The sequence below is a fragment of the Brassica napus genome, chromosome A8 (assembly GCF_020379485.1).
Source record: "Brassica napus cultivar Da-Ae chromosome A8, Da-Ae, whole genome shotgun sequence".
Classification (NCBI taxonomy): domain Eukaryota; kingdom Viridiplantae; phylum Streptophyta; class Magnoliopsida; order Brassicales; family Brassicaceae; genus Brassica; species Brassica napus.
Window position 1 is genome coordinate 17929876 of NC_063441.1, and position 13786 is coordinate 17943661.

The window sequence follows — 13786 nt, forward strand, 5'->3', positions numbered from 1 at the left end:
TATATACTTATGATTAAACCGCAGTATAGTGGATTAATCTTTTGTGTTTGGATTCATGCCGCTTTCGGTAGAGCCATGGCAGGGTGAATCTTTTCTTGTATGTCCTGGTGGAATATTGAATTTCGAATGCATCATCTGAATACATAAAATACACGTGAGCTGAAATAAATACTTATGTTGCAATTTAGAAAGTATAAAATTGACGGCTATTAAGTTCTAGTTATAAATTATATATTCATTCATGACAATATATTAGACACAAATGAATATTGTTGGTAAGATTGAAAAAGTAAAAATAATCGAAAATCAAGTAGAGATAAACATTTTAACGTTATTCTTTTATACCATGTTCCCATGGAGAGACGATATACAATCGAGACTTTTAAACTGTTTTTTTTTGGACAACTGCTTTTTTTTATACATTTAAACTGTTTTATCATTTAATGCTCAAAATTATTTTCTCTGCGATTCCCTCATTTGCAATGACTTGCTTCATGTTCCCTATAAACATGTACAAAATGATCCAGTCAGCTGTTACGCGTTTCTGGTAAAACTCTAACATCGGCAAGAAAAAAATATGTTGGTTCTCCTGGGATAAACTTACAAAGCCTAAAAGAAAGGGAGGCTTGGGTTTCAAAAACATTAAAACCTTCAATTATGCCTTACTTGCGAAACTCCCATAGAAAATGCTCACAAATCCAAACTGTCTTCTGGCTTGTGTCCTACTTGGAAAGTAATGTCATAAACCTTCCCTTCTTAAAGTCCAACCGTCAAAGTCCTCATCACATGGTTGGACATACATTTTAGCGGGAAAAAACTTGCTGATTACCAAACTTGGAAGAACCATTGGAAAGGAAATATAAGTTAAAATATGGTCTGACTCCTGGTTCACAACTTCCTCTCGAGTGGTTCTTTTTGGACCCCTCAAGGAGGGTGATGGCGACATGTATGTGTCTGACTTGATCAACCAATGATCCTGCGAGTGGAATATGAAGATTATTAACAAAATATTGCCAGACTTTGTGGAAGATTTTCTTGCGATCAAACCAAGCAAAAGACTCTTACATTTGATATCCAACAAACTCTAGAATCTACTTGACGAAATCAGGCTACGCCTCTGTTGTCGCAAGTCAAGAGACTGCTCCGAACAGCTCCTCACCACCTAGCTTCTTCAATTGGTATAGACCAGTCTGAACCATCTCTACTCTTCCCAAACTGCAACTCTTCCTCTGGAAGTCGATACAAAGGGCTCTACCCACGGGAGATAATCTCCACAAAAGAGGAATGTTGCAGAACACTTCATGTATCCACTGTGACCTGCTCAAAACAACAAAACACATCTTTCTCCACTGCGCTTTTGCTTAACAGGTTTGGGATTTGATTCCCCTGGCCTCCGATTTCAAACAAGACACGTGCTTATCCTTCGTTGATGCTGCGGAAGAAGCAGTCTTTTGGAAGTGTCTACCGCCGTGCGGTATTCTGAGTGATCTCTTCTCCTGGGTGTGTTGGGCCATATGGACCACCAGAAACAAACTTATGTTTGAAACACGCCCGCATCAGCCATAGCTACGACTTCAAAGGCCTTGATAGACGCTAGAAAATGGACACAGGCTCAAGAACCTCGCACGGCTCTATCGAGAACGACTCAGATTCCAGTGCGGCCCCAATCGATTCCGCCTGATGTAGTGACATGTAACCCTGACGCTGCCTGGAAAAAGGAATCGTCAGCTGCGGGGCTCACCTGGATCTTCGACTCCTCCTCTCCTTTGTTTGCTTCCGACGGATGTCAATATCAATAGACAGTTCCATCTGCCATCATGGCTGAAGGGTTAGCGGTTAGGGGAGCTCTCTCTCACGCTCAACACATTGGCATCACCAAAATCTGGTTTCGTTCAGATTATCTATCGCTCGTCAGAGCTATAAATTCGATTGCAAAGCCGATGAATCTCTACGGAGTTCTATCGGACATCAAATCACTATCATCATTTTTTTATTTCTTTTGTGTTTCTTTCGTCTTTAGAGAGTAAAATGGGCTTGTAGACAATCAGTCTAAGGCATGTCTATCTCACTCTATAACAATTTAGACCTCATACCATTAGTTTTTAATGAATGATTGGTTTGATTAAAAAAAAAACTGCTTTATCATTAAATAAATTGCATCTTTGCCCAGGGGCGGATCCAGGTAAAAAGAGAATGTGGCACAGGTGCCACACTCATTTTTACTTTTTCCTTAATAATTAACCTAAATTTATTTACATACCCCTAACTTGTATATAAATTATATTGAGTGCCCCATATTATTTAAAGTTTTCGGTCCCCCTGTCCTTGCCTTATTCGCCTTACAGGACAAAAAAATACATATATGCAAGATTGTTGTCAGATAAATATTTGATCATATCAACAATGAAAAAAAACAAGTTACAAAAAAAAAAACAATGAAAAAAGGACAAGTGGTATGAACATTTCGCGTGTTGACTTGGCTTCTTATTGCCGTCATCTTCATCATTTTGTCCAGTTTGAAAAACAAACGCAGCCCCTATTGTCGATTTGCCATAAATCTACAACTTGCTAGAATCCATTCAATTCACAGATCTTAAAAACATGATAATTTTATAACTATTGTAGAAGTTATATGTAATTAACTAATCAAACACACACACAAATTTATAGAAAGTGCCACTAAGAGATCCATGATTGGTCAAGAAAACTTATGCTAAGTTTAGATATTTTTAGTTAAAACATAAAATATACCAACTATCTCATAAGTTTTGACAAGGAAAGTTGCTGATTATTTCAAGAAATTGAAATGTATTGATGCGTGAAGCAATGCGGCTACAATATAAATGAATTCAACAATTATATAGCCACGATTTGGCAACCTATATTTATATATGTTATAGATTGACTGCATTAAAATATCTTATTGGTGGCTAGTCTCATGGAATATTATATTTTTAAGAAATGGATTAATTGTTTGGCATCTCTTAGACTCTGACTTTTCCTAAAACCTCGCCGTGGTTCTTGTACAACATGTCATGAATTATTTTTATGATTTCAATATTTCTAGATATTTGTTATCATCATGTATTATTTTCCAACCAATATTTCTAGATTAACATAATTATTTTCATTGCTCCTAAACTTATTTATTCTGCAAATGCAAGATTAATCTAATGTACATATATGATTCATGCTACATTAATCATGTATGTCATAATGGAAGCTACTGTTCTAGGGATCTCTTAGTTTGATAGAGTGAGTTTAAATACACAAAAATACGCAACAGAAGGCGACATGGAGATATTCCTTCAACCTCCCACAATACATCACTGAATCATAGACACGAATCCACGCAACAGGCTTTAATCTCTTTGACGCATGTTAAGACAATAGATATGAGGATGGTCTCGTGCTATTGTTTGCATTCCGATGAAAATTTGCAAAACTTTCCGCCTTTAGTTTTACGTGCTTCAAGCTTGCGTAACTTTTATTCTTCCTTACAAGTTACACCTATATGAATTTATTGTAAACATGGTTTTAAAGATAAATACAATTTATCATTGTTTTAATAAAATAAACACAAAAAATACTGAGGGATAGCAAATGATTTTATACTCAAAAGTAATCCTATAGATTAGTACGTATAATTTATGATGCTGCTGAAGCTTGGTTGTTGGCAATGTTTACGACTTGAGCAGAACTAATTTCCTTTTGTTAACAGTGTTAAAAGTAAATTAACTTTCTTAGAGAGAAAAAATCTGTTAGCTTTGTTTTACAGAACCTTCCACTTAATTGAAAATTATATTAGGTTTTTGCAAGTATGGTGTGTTAAAAAAAAAAGGTTTTGCAAGTATGGTTTTCGCCTTTTCGGTGAGGGTCTGTCTCCTCGTCGACGATGGACGTTTTACTTTTCTCATTTAAGCGAGCCGCTGCCTTTGGGCATTTCTTCCCTACATTTGTTCATATTCATTCTCGTAATGGGCTTTATATTCTAGAGTGGGAGTGTTACAAAAAAAATTCTAGAGTGGGTATTATGTAATACATGGTTTTGCTCTTGTTAGCATTTCTGTATAATGTATAAATTATAGCAAAAATATATTACTCTTTTCTAAAAGATGTATGTTTATGTGTCCTTACCCATATCAACAAAACATGATAAATTTTGATAATAAATGTATTATTACCAAACTACCTATTTTTGCAATTTTAAACCAATAGTATTTTAAAATACAATTAATGTTTTACAATTCACCATTATTAACTTATAAATTGTGACCGGGTAATTGTGGTCGAGTGGTAAAAAGACGGGACTGAAACACGTTTCAGGTTCAATCTACATGCTGTGCAAAACTAAGTCACAATTATCCTGGTCACCTAACACGAATATGAACCTATGTTTTAAGGTCCATTTGAATATCCAGAGAGAGGGTAGTCTGGACCTCTCCATAGGTCTGGGATACCCCATGTTAATCAAAAAAAAACTTATAAATTGTATTAAAAACTTCATCGATAAACCTTTAATTTAAATATTGATCTTTTACGAGTAGAGAAAGTATTAAATAAGGTAATGAGTAACTGTTGGTGATGAAGTCAATGTTTCTCCGTACTGACCTGGCTTGAGCATAAAGCATATCCAACGTGTGAAGAGCAAGAAGACGGCCACTAAGAAAATGAATGAAAACAAGGAAATAACATAACTTCAACTGAAGTTTTTTCTCGTTAAAATGTGTCTCACCTTCTATATTCATACAAAGAGGAATAGATATCTCCACACCCGGATGAACATAAACCAATGCCACACAAAAACAAAGAAAAATAGAATTTACTTCTTTGCTGAGTTTGATCGGTTGATCACATATAATTAGTTGATTTATTAGCGCAGAAGAATTACCGGGCAAATCTCCTTTGGCAGAGAACTCACTACAAAACAATGCATAAAGAGATGCAAAGGTCAAGTAATGGTTTCCTGCCAATAGAGATCTTGCCCTGTAATGCATTTTCACCTTTGATACATCTCATTCTCCACAATTGTAACCTGAAAAATTCAATGTTTGTATTTAAATACAATCTTGGAGAGAAGCATATTCCATGGTACAATGCTACTGGAATGTAATTAATACTGAGGTTTTATTCCGAGAATGATCTTTTCTTTTCCATATAATTTCTTAAGGAATTTTTTTTTCATGCCACAAGTTTTATGCTTAGACATTCCTAAATAAAGCGCACTACACCACTTTTTCACGATATTAGAATCCGTGGCACACAACAAGTTAAAGTAAAAAAATCGAACATGTATTTATTTCAGTTCACAATATTCAATCTTTATTTTTAATTTAAGGAGTTAGTACCAATGTATATTTCCTAGCATGCATGTGCTAATCTTGAGAGTTAAACATGGCTTTATAAGTTTCTTCTATTTACTACAATATATTATATACTGTCAATTTGTTCAATTTAGAGATCTCAGCCCAATTTGCCTGATTTGGAAGGGTTTCTACAAGACTAGTTGAGATGTTTGTGACTTGAATAAAATGTGCTTGAGACCACTTGTTTAAGTGTTACATATAAAGAACTGACAATAAAATAAAAGAAAGTTTAATTTGGAAAAAGGAAAAGAGACGGTAAGTAATTAATTATTCAAAGTAGAAAGTGATTCTCGAAATGGAAGATCCGTGGGAATGTTCTTTCTATTTTATGAAGTTTCAAAATGAAGACACATAAATTGCAGAAGCTCGAAACTGCAATTTCCTTGCACTACATAATTATAATACTATACAAATAAATATATACGTTATAGCTGCAAAATAAAGTCCAATCAACTTTGTAAAAGATTAAAGATCTAGTTATGTCGCAATATAAAGTACACTAACGCAATTGACAATGGATATATATAGTCATTACTTTGGAGATTCTTTCAAAGATCCGTTCATTTAATTATTTTTTCCTATTAAAAAGGAAGTAAAATATAATGAAACTGGCATACTTTGTATCATATTCTTGTATCACTTTTAAGATTTGCGATTTTTTTTGAACAATGACTCAAGACAAAACGTTCTTACTGGCATGTATGTACAGGATATTCTTAAGTATATCCAACTATACCGTAGATCAGAACTCTCATATATTTACCGTTCGCGAATTGTAACCATCTTCCGTTATGCTAATAATAAGCGTGCATGATAGTGGAATCCTTATGATATATACGAGTTCTTGAGATTGTACATGAGGTCAAAAAAAGCGATTTATACATTGTCATCTATTTTTTTGTTGTTGGGCAAAACATTGTCATGTAAATAAAACTATAACTTAAATCATATTTGTTTGTATTTAAAATATCAGAAATTCCTACATTTAGTTTTAAATTTCAAGAGTTAATACAAGATCGGTTTTGAGCTCCGCCTTGGGGTCATTAGTCTATTATTGTTCTTGTGGTAAGGAAAGATCGTTGCTAAAATAATAGTTGTGATGCATTGCTAACACATTTTTATGAAAGAAAACTTAAAACATGTAGAAATCAATTTCTGTATAACGCTTTTATTTTGGTAATTATTCCAAAAGAATATATTTTATGAGGAGGTTCCGAGCTGGAATTGAATTACAAGGAGTTTGTCCACTTGACATTGCGTTTAGGATACTGCATAGTGCATACATATATGCTCTAATGAAACATGGGATGTGCCACCGAATATGCTAATATATAAGTCATAATGTGCATAAAATTAAACCATATACACTCTATATATAGTGTTGCTGTGGTCAAAATTTAGTTATAACTCAAAATAAAACGAAACAATAGTAAGGAAAGATCGATAGTTGGGAAGAGAGGAAGATGATGCATGGTTGAGTTACAGGGCAAATACTCCATTGGCAGATAGTTTTCACTACATCTATATTATCTAAATATTAATAATAGTTGATATGTATGAAAAAAATGCTTTACTGCCAAAGGAGATTTGCCCCGCAATTCATCCCATGCAATAGAACATACGAGTCATCTAGCACGATCACAAGAGAAAGGTAAAATATTTTAGTTAAAGGTGAGAAGCACTTATTTACTATTGCTTAAATACACCTGAAATTTTGACTTCCCCTACGTATAAATTTTAATCCCCCTTCCCTGACGGCTGACGTGTTACAATATTTATATAATATATAAAAAGTTTGAGAACCTAAATGAAAAATGTGAAACAAATCGAATTATGCAAGGCACAAGTAAGTCGTAACCATACGTGATACGTCAAAATCTATTTATATACAAGTCTGAATTCCCTCACACACACACAATCACCCGCCAAGAAACAGTTTTTTCTGAAGCTCTTACATTCTTGAGGTATCGAAAGATGTAAATAAGCGAGAGGTCAGAAAATGTGTTGGGAGGCACGGGGAACCAGAGGAGCTTGTTGAAGGAGGGAAGCTCACTATCAACAGAGCAGAGGAAGAAGGAGTGAGAGAAGAGAGTGTGTGTCTGATTTAGAAGGTGAGGAGACAAAAGAGTTTATAGATTTAGGTTTTGTATCCACAAAAGAAGACTTGAACGCGGAGTTGCCGGAGATTCTTCCCGGACATATATGGGAACATTTCCCCACTGGGAAGAAGAGAGTATATTTGTTGGAAGCATGGGAGTTTCAAAGTGATAAACGGAGTGGAAGATCAGAGAAAGATTCAATGGATATAGATTTGAGAATGACTTAAGTTATGTGGTGACACGAACATTAAGGATATTAGTATTGTTTTTACTTAAGGATATTACATTAAGGATATCTCAGATGACATCCAATTTATTTTACTTATTCTTCAGTAACATTTGTATCTATATTACTATTGTTTTTCCTTTTTCTATGTAAAAAATCTGAGATTAGTGCTTTCAGATCTGGAGCCAAAAAATTAAGCCCACAAGAAGGACTTGTGCAGTTGTGCTTAATCTCACTGTCTCTAATTCACTTGTTCGAACAAGAAGAACTTGCAAGAAATGTGAAACACACACTTTTTCTGTGGTCAAGTACACTCATTTTAATATGAGCTCATTCTCCGAACCAGATCTTTCTCTCACCGGGAAACTTTTTACCACAAAGTCACGGACGACAACAGTTACTTCAAGCTGAAAAAAAATTCTCCGTTGCCGGGACTCGAACCCGGGTCTCTCGGGTGAGAGCCGAGTATCCTGACCAGCTAGACTACAACGGATTGATGCTTATCGTTACCCTTAATATTTCAAATCTTAAACATCAAAGCTTGCGTCACAAATCATTGTCGGGTCAAAAAATAACTAAATAGAAGGGATAAAAAGTGTAACGGTGCTTCTTCGCGGCCATTGTTAACAGCTCATGTCAATTCGAATTCGATTTGGGCTGTTAGAGCATCATTATCCCTTAGAGACACTTAGGAGTTCTTAAGCTTTTTTTAATAATTTTTAGTTAGAAAAGTGAGTTTAAGAGACTTTGTTAAGAGATGATATATTTGTGTGGTCCATTGCAAGTTTCTTATTTAAGGGTTCTTAAAAAAATAAACATTTTTTATTAAACTTCAAATTTATTGATAAAATTATTAAACATAACATTATAAACATAGATTTTAATATAAAAACAAAAAAAAAGATTATATTATGGTATAGTTAAATAGGTTCAAAGTTAATTAAGTACATTTGTTTGAAGGGGAAAGTGAGCCAAACAATCCTAATTAGCTGACAACAAAACTACAACAAATGTTCTACAACTTACGATACATCAAAGTGAGAACCAGAGTATGAACATAACTGGATATAATAGCTATCAACTTCTAGGAAATACTGCACCCATTCAACGAATCAAAGGCGAGCAAGGAAGCTATTCTAAAGTACTCCTATGTTCTATCCATCTCAGATTACAGAAAAATAAACTACTACTAAGCATAGATTATGATGCAAAAAGAGAGATTAGATTACCATCAGGATCAAAGAAGAAAACTTGCTTGACTTTTCCATCAGGAAGAGACTTCTGGAAAGTTTCTATCCCTTTCTCCTAACATCATTCAACAAAAGAGAGAAATCAATTACATACAACACTGAAAGCATTGCAGAATAGACAACACTGGAAACTTATTACTTTACACTTGTACTACTCAGAATGCATCCATACAGAGACTCAACAAATACAAGCATCCAAGTCTAGTCATACTATAATAACAATACGAACTGGATTTAACATGAGTCTGACACTAATAGCTAGGACAAAATTAAACAACATACCCACTGGTAAGAACCTCCCTGAGTACCATCCAGAACAGAAACTGCATTTGCCTCAGTCTTCAACCTGCTTCGATCTTTCAGGAGCTCCCTACCCTTCAAAACAAAATTATATTTTTTCGTATAAACACTACAAAAGCAGACGAGCTTTAGTAGAAATCATATGTTTTCACAACAATTACCGTTTGCAAAATGTTTTCAGAAGCTTCATGATCCAAAGCCCTCAAACCAGCAATAGCCTGCACATGATAATAAAATGATAATTACAGAAATAAACAATCGCATGAACCTCATTATGTGAAAGGAAATCGTTTCCATACCCCAACTCTAATTAACAGGAGTCAAGGGACGCAGCTCACTAGGAACAGAGTCCTCTGCTTTATCAAGCAGATAGTCACCAAAGAGTTTGCTGATTGCCTCGGATCATTAGGATACGCACTCAATCCATGCTTTAGCTGAAATCAACATAACACAAACTAATTACAAACTAGAACAGCGAATCAAACATATCCTTTAACGCCTAAGATCAGTTCAGCATTTGCAATACCTGAAGGAAAGATCTCGAGCTCATTCTCCAAAGGAACGAGATCCAAATTCCGATCAAAGCAATAAACATGCACGCGGCTCCCCGAGAAAGATCTATAACCGGCCGATATCAGCTTTCCTCTAATCGAAGACGACAACGAAAGAGAGAGAGAGAGAGAGAGAGAGAGAGAGAGTTGATCGCATTAAACGACACGTGGACACTAAGAGGCGGGCCTTCCAAGCCTTACGTAAGAGGTGTGCCTTAGCCTTTCTTCTTTTTTTTAATTTTTTTTAATTAAAATTCTCCTAAGAGACTTCATTAAAGTCAGCGATAATGGTGGTCTTATGTCTTTAAAGCGACGTATTTTATAAACTGGATCTGCACTTAGAGGTGTGAAAGCCCATTATTAATTTGTTGTAAATTAATTGTAACACTTGAGGCCCAATTGTAAAACTTATTATGAAATGTGATGAATGCATATGTGAGGAAAATTCCTTGAATCTAGACTATTATCATAAATCTCAGTTGTCTTTACTTTCTAAACATACATCAAGTCGGCATTAAAAAATCCATCTTATTTTGTTAAACATTTCATTAACTTTTATTGATGCAAATAAGAATGATAGCATATAGTGTTAAGTGGCTTCTAAATAGGTTATTTTACACTGTGGGTTGTGATTTTTTTCTCCTCTTGAAATTATATCTTTTTTTGGTTTAATATATCACCTTAATCTTATAACCGACAACAAAACGAATGTAGTTCAACGTCGGTCGTCCTTTGCACTTTGAGATAAAACATGTTCTTATAATGGGAAATCTGCAGGTATAAAGAAAAAGTTGAAAAAAAAAATCTGCAGGGTATATCTATTTTAATGGAACTCAGTTTTCCCTTTGGAATGCAATATATACTAAACTTCCACATGTTAGTTTGTAATCTTTAAACAATGAAGATATGGAAAGCAATCAAATTTAATCAGGGAGATTTGGTTCTTTTTTTCAAAGATTTTTGGTTAATTTCATAAATATAATGGATGCGATAATTATTATAGACTATCATAGATAATAATATGAACAGCCGTGTCACGTATATAAGCTCCATCGCTTCTATGAAAAGCCACATATAGAAAGAAGTTAAACGTTTAACTAAATTAGTTAATTACCAAAGCCTCTTAAATTCAAGTAAACACTAGAAACATGATATTGTCACGCCAAGAAAATTCATTCTTCCTTAATTTATAAATTGTACTGTCGGTTAGAGTATTGACTCTGTGCTTCTGGATATGATAGGGTTAAATAATTGGCACTTCAAGTCTTCAAGGAGTGTGTCTTCTTTTCCAAAGAAAACATAATCATAATGAGACATTCAACTACTTAGTTCATAATCAATGAGTTTTTCTTATTGTTAAATATTCATATAAAAAAAACCACATCGGAGTAGTCTAGTGGTTCAAGATTAAAAATTGATTACTTTTTAGTATGAAATTATTAGTTTTACATGTGGTCACACAAATATCGATCCATTGCTTATACGCCATTTGAATATCCAAAGAGATAATTTATCTGTAAATTGCATCTTTTTTTAGAGGTTAGTATGGTTTCTTCCATACATCTGTTTTAAAAATTACACAATTTTTTTCTCTTAATTTAAAGAGTGAAGAGGCCAATATTTAGAAGATAAGTTGGGTTTTGATGAATTAATCAACAAGAGTTAGCTTTTATTTAGTTTAGCCTATCATTGTTTTGTTTGAGGTTTTCTGTTTTAAAGATTACACAGATTTGTTTTTCTTAAGTAAAGAGTGAAGAGGCAAATATTTAGAGGATAAGTTGGGTTTTAATGAATTAATCAACAAGAGTTAGCTTTTATTTAGTTTAGCCTATCATTGTTTTGTTTTTTTTTGTCAGCTCCTATCCTTGTTTTATTTGTCGACTTCAAACATATATTTGTTGATATAATATTTAGTTCAGTCGTTTTTAATTCTTATATACCATCTTTGTGCTCCAAAAGCCGAGAATCAGTGTGTTGCTTAATACAAGTAGGTTTGGTATCACATTGCCGGTGCCTAAATCGTCTTAGTAGCTGAGCCACTAGTTGTTAGTTACATAGATGAATTTTCAATTAGTTTAAATAATATAAACCTAATTTTTTAAGAAAAATATAAAACTAAAACTAACATGAAAATATATTCCTTTAGCAAAAAGTGACTATCTATTTTGCTATTAGTCTTAATTTATTTTCTTAATGTATAACAGAAAACTTCGATATAGAAAACAAGAAAAACTAATAATTATTTAGAAAGTAGAAAACCAAAATTGTTTAATACTTAATACTAAAAAGAAAATTGCCACAAATACCACATTCATAATACTAATCAATTTTACTCTCACTTTTAATAAAAGGTAAAAGATATTTATATTCTTAGGGTAACTAATCTAGACTTAAGTTTAAAATTGAGGGATGTGGTAGAATTTTTGGAAAGTAAAATTTCTAATTTTAATAAATATATAAATAAATACTTAAAAAAATTATTATTTTTTTAAAATAGTCTCAAACATAATTTTCAATTTTCAAAAAAAAATTAAAAAAAAAACAAAAAACATTCGAAAAAAGAAATTCACAAAAAAAATTATAAAAAAGTTCAAATTTTAAAAAAGTTCAAATTTTAAAAAAGTATAATTCAAAAACATAATTTTTTTAATTTAAATAATTACTTATTATACATATAGAGAACAAGAGTATAAAAATATTTTGACATTTAATGAAAAAATATTTTTGAAAATATCTTTTTTTATAGGGAAATTGCACCCTATAACCATTAAAAAAAACACAAACCCACTATCTAACCAAAAACACTTTCTCTCCCCTTATTTCTCTTCCTATCTCTCTCTAACCTCTCACTAAAAATCTAATTACTCTTTTTTTTTGGTTATTTGGCAAATAAGCCCTTTTTTATAACATCATTTTGAAAATATTTTTTTACTAGTTGTAAAGATGAATAATAGTATTATAAAGTGGTAACCATAAAATTTTCTCATACTAAAGTCCACTCGTGGCCACGAAGATCTGATATATAGGCTCTGAATGGTAATTGCGGTTTGAGCGGTGCAGAACAAGCGGTTTAACTGCGGTGCCGTTTTAACAATTACAAAAACGTATAAATATATGGTATATGTAGAGATTTTTGTTACTGTTAACTATGGTGCGGGACGGGACGGTTACTAATATTCGAAGCCATAACTTTAGAAATAATATTATTAGAAGGGCTTGGAGCATGTAAGGAAAACAAATGGAACTTAGATTTGGTCGGCAACGTGAAGTCCACGAACTAACGTAGGCACCAGCTCAGCAAACAGGTCGTACCACTACCATTCGTAGATGTCTAATTAATATTGTTGAAATAAGATACAAAATAACATAAAAAGATATAAAATAACATAAATAAATGACGCAAATAGGATGAGAATGAGATAAGCTGAAAAGGGATGACGAATTTTTTTTTTTTTTTAAAGTCTAAACCCAGTAAGTGTCGTACGATGGCAACGATCTTATGAATCCGTGATCTGCTGATCAGTCAGATCCCCTCAAGTTCTGATAAGTTGTATCTGTCATCTGGTACTCAAGATATTTAAAAGAAAATTACAAATTTTATAGAGAAAATCACAAAACCCAATTTCCTATCGTATATTAAATTATTAATTTCCAATATATTTTTTTCTTTCGAAATCTTAATTTACTTATAGTAAAATTGAAACAAATATTTAATGGTCCAATCGTACTTGAAATGTAAGAAGACGTGATTGTCTTTACTTGGTAATATTTTTGTTGATATGACCCCAAGACGATTTATTTTAGATCAGTGTATTGGAAACGGTCGTTCATTTTTTTATCCATCATATTTCACTTGACCTCACAAAATAACTGTAATAAAACTTTATTAGAAATGGGTTACTCCTCAGAAGAAAAGAGAAGAAAATTTCAATAAAATTTGGTGACAAACCTTAAGTTGCAAAGTATTGATTTAAAAAAAAAACAAATTTAGTTA

At 32.9% G+C, this 13786-nt stretch overlaps 2 long non-coding RNA genes and 1 other non-coding gene across 4 annotated transcripts; all 3 read right to left on the reverse strand.

Moving 5' to 3' along the window:
• Positions 1 to 429: 429 nt before the first annotated feature.
• Positions 430 to 2099, reverse strand: LOC125577122. Its single transcript, XR_007315435.1, has 2 exons — positions 1066 to 2099; positions 430 to 976 (listed from the first exon to the last, which is right to left on the reverse strand). It is a non-coding gene; the product is annotated as an uncharacterized LOC125577122 (long non-coding RNA).
• A 2495-nt stretch (positions 2100 to 4594) lies between these two features.
• Positions 4595 to 10075, reverse strand: LOC125577123. 2 transcript variants are annotated; one of them, XR_007315437.1, is made up of 6 exons: positions 9768 to 10075; positions 9541 to 9675; positions 9403 to 9459; positions 9224 to 9316; positions 8921 to 8996; positions 4595 to 5035 (listed from the first exon to the last, which is right to left on the reverse strand). It is a non-coding gene; the product is annotated as an uncharacterized LOC125577123 (long non-coding RNA). The 2 variants fall into 2 exon arrangements; XR_007315436.1 differs by lacking the exon at positions 4595 to 5035 and having other exon boundaries at positions 8659 to 8996; positions 9768 to 10069.
• TRNAE-CUC lies at positions 8112 to 8184 on the reverse strand. The gene has a single exon. It is a non-coding gene; the product is annotated as a tRNA-Glu (tRNA).
• Positions 10076 to 13786: the final 3711 nt, after the last annotated feature.